A 3,539-nucleotide genomic window follows, 5' to 3' on the forward strand; every position below is an offset into this window, starting at 1 on the left:
TTGGTATTGACTGTAGAAACCATGAGAAGTTAAAAATGTTCATGGAATATACCTGATGTCATGAATCATGAAAACATGTGACATCTGGATGGAGATGGAGAAAGGATCTAGCCCCTCTCTTGCACAAAGAAAATCCAAGATACAGAGAAAGAAATCAGATATTTGGCCACACATTTGCAGACTTGAGGCAGAATCCAATCTATCTCAACTCCTCCTTTTAGAGCCAAAGATATTGTGTTTAATCTCAGTAAAATTCCATGTCATTAAGAAGTTGCCAGACATATGCATTCATGGATATCCTGAACATCATCAATGAATTTAACCTTTGGGCCTTTCTATGTACTACTTTCTCTCCTTGAAACATATTGCTCAATCTGCCACATGTAAAATTCCTACTTGGTATTTGAAAAACAGGCAAAAACAAGGACCTCTCAGGTGCAACAGTTTCTTGCAATGTGTATGTGTGCTCAGTCTTGTTTGACTCTTTGCGACTCTATGGACTGCAGCCTGCCAGGTTCCTCTGTACATGGAATTTTCCAGGTAAGAATACTGGAGTGGTTTTCACTTCCTACTCCAAGGGTTGTTCCTGACCCAGGGATCAACCCTGTGTCTCTTGCGTCTCCTGCATTGGCAGGCCGATTCTTTACCACTGCGCCAACTGGGAAGCCCTTCTTGTAATATACGCACTTCTATAAGTTCTTTCCTGATCAATTGGAAATAACTTGCAAAACACTCAGCTTTTAAACAAGTTTTCTTTTAGAGAACTTTCACTTTTCTCCTTTCTTTGTCATTATTTGCATATATTATTCACCAGGGAGAACAACTCCCAAGTCAATTCACCCTTTAATCTTCAGCAGTATCAAGCACACTGCTTTGTGTAAGAAATATATCCATAAGTGTATGCTAAAAAAGTAATGGAAGGGCAAATGACCTTGCAAAATTCACAGACCCATAAGTGGAAATTGGAGAGTGTTAGGTAGTCTTCACCTGCTATCTTATCTGATTCTTTTCTCTGTGTCTCCATAACAACTGGTGAAGATTATGGGAAGGGACAATGACAGCTACCATCAGGCATTCATCTTGGTGGGTTTTTCTGACCGGCCTCAACTGGAAATAATTCTCTTTGCTTTTATCTTGATCTTCTACATCCTGACTCTAGTAGGCAACACAGCCATCATTCTCTTGTCTATCGTGGACTCCAGGCTCCACACACCCATGTACTTCTTTCTTGGGAACCTATCTTTCTTGGACCTCTGCTTTACAACGAGCATTGTTCCCCAGCTGCTATGGAACCTTTGGGGTCCAGAGAAGACTATCACATACCATGGCTGTGTGGCCCAACTCTATATCTATATGGTGTTGGGCTCAACTGAGTGTGTTCTCCTAGCTGTCATGTCCTACGACCGCTACATGGCTGTCTGCCGCCCACTGCACTACACTGTGGGCATGTACTCACATCTCTGCCTGCAACTGGTGGCTGTGGCCTGGTGCTGTGGCTTTCTAAACTCCTTTGTTATGTGTCCCCAGACGATGCATCTGTCCCGATGTGGGCGTCGCAAGGTGGACCACTTTCTGTGTGAGATGCCTGCTCTTATTGCCATGTCCTGTGAAGACACAATGCTGGTGGAAGCACTTGCCTTTGTCCTGGGGGTTGCTCTTCTCCTGGTGCCCCTTTCTCTGATCCTCATCTCCTATGGCATGATCACTGCTGCTGTGCTGAGGATCAAGTCAGCAGCAGGGCGCAAGAAGGCTTTCAACACCTGCTCATCTCACCTAACAGTGGTCATTCTCTTCTATGGAACCATCATTTACATGTACCTGCAGCCAGCCAACAGCTACTCCCAAGATCAGGGCAAGTTCCTCACTCTCTTCTATACCATTGTCACTCCCAGTGTCAACCCCCTCATCTATACTTTAAGGAACAAAGATGTGAAAGGGGCAATGAGGAAACTCTTGGGGTGGGAGAAAGAGAATAAGGAAACCTAAGAGAAATGTTGGAATAATACTTTGGTGTTCTGCTATCTTATGTATATCTTAACTGTGTGGAAAACTAATATGTAAAGCGTGAAGGGAACATGGATAGGCACAATGGGCTTTTGAGTTTGACCCCATTCTTTACTCTCTGGATGTGAAGTGCCTTTCTTCTGTTTAAAGGTGTCTACTTTAGAAGATCTTTAGTGCATTTGCATTTTATCCATCTTTGGGCTTTATTTAGAACTGCAGGGGATATGTAGAATGAATTCAGATCACATAGTCTGCAGACGATGTCATGAGATGTCAAATAAAAATGAGACAACACGAATGGCTTCCTCTTGAAGCTCCTTTATTTATGATGACAGTGTTTTTTCAGAGAGGTTGAGTCAGCATCAGTAAAATCATTGTGTGCTGTCCTAGATATATCTTAGTTCTCTATGAGTAAGGAGTGTTCTTTAATTTGCTTTTTGAAAATGAAGGACTTTTTTTTTTTTTTTTTGTCATTTGTACCCTTTCCTTGACCTTATCTCATAGCCAAAGCATTTACAAGATAGTTGAGTAGATTTAGGCATTCAAGACTTTGTAGAGAATAGAGCAAGTGGAAAATATTAGAATGAAACACTTTGGAATCTTTAGCAGGCTACTTTAAACAGTTGCAAATATTTTTCTTTTTAAAAAGCTGTTTTATAGTCAGATTGATTATTACCACCTCAAAAATTTTTTTTGGTGGCCAAAGTTATTGGGGCTGGAAGTTACTAAGAGCAGTATTACAACTTGGTTTTCTATCAGACTTGTAAGATACAGATTTCCAAGAACTCATTAGATTTCTTGTAGTTGAAACAAGTGTGGGGTCTAGGCATTTCTATTATTAAAAAGGTCTCTAGATGTTACTAGATGACAGTCAAATTTGGAAATCATTGTTATTTAGAAATACTCTAAATCCAACTTCTTACATCAACCAGAAATCCTCCTAGAGCATTTTGAATGTTTGGCCACCTTCACTGGGCATGAATGATGCTACAAAGCAGATATAGGAGATGATATCACCCATATCTGTGCTTGGAACTGGTTTATCCTCTTACCACTTATATCTTGGAGTCTAGGGTTTTTCATCTGTATCATATAGGGGTAAATAATCCTAATTTTACAAGATTGTAGCAAAGGTTAATGGAGAGGGAAATTTCAACCCACTACAGTATTCCTGCCTGGGAAATTCCATGGACAGAAGAGCTTGGTAGGCAGAGGAGCCTGGTGGGCTACCATCCATGGAGCCACAAAGAATTGGACACGACTGAATGACTGAGAACAATAGAGATTAAATAAGTTTAGAGATGACAAATGTGAGGTAAACGGCCTCTCAATAATATTTACAGTCATTGGTAATCTATTCCTTTTGGAATAGATTCAATTTTGTTATTTAGAATTTTTTTTTTTTTTAGTAAAAACTGACTTTAGTATTTTCCCAGTGACTATCTGCAAGGTAAAAATGCTTTCTCTTAGTTATAGGAATCACCCTTTGCTTGTTTCTTTTATATTAAGTAAATAGGGTCCTTTATAAACTCTCA

The 3,539-nt window shown here is 40.1% G+C and overlaps 1 pseudogene; it reads left to right on the forward strand.

The window, feature by feature from the left end:
- Nucleotides 1-1,038: 1,038 nt before the first annotated feature.
- LOC147369175 (putative olfactory receptor 2W6 pseudogene) lies at nt 1,039-1,986 on the forward strand (annotated as a pseudogene).
- The last annotated feature ends 1,553 nt before the right edge of the window (nt 1,987-3,539 follow it).

This window comes from Bos grunniens, chromosome 7 (assembly GCF_055505025.1).
Source record: "Bos grunniens cultivar Pamir isolate PY7600 chromosome 7, Bosgru_T2T1.0, whole genome shotgun sequence".
Classification (NCBI taxonomy): domain Eukaryota; kingdom Metazoa; phylum Chordata; class Mammalia; order Artiodactyla; family Bovidae; genus Bos; species Bos grunniens.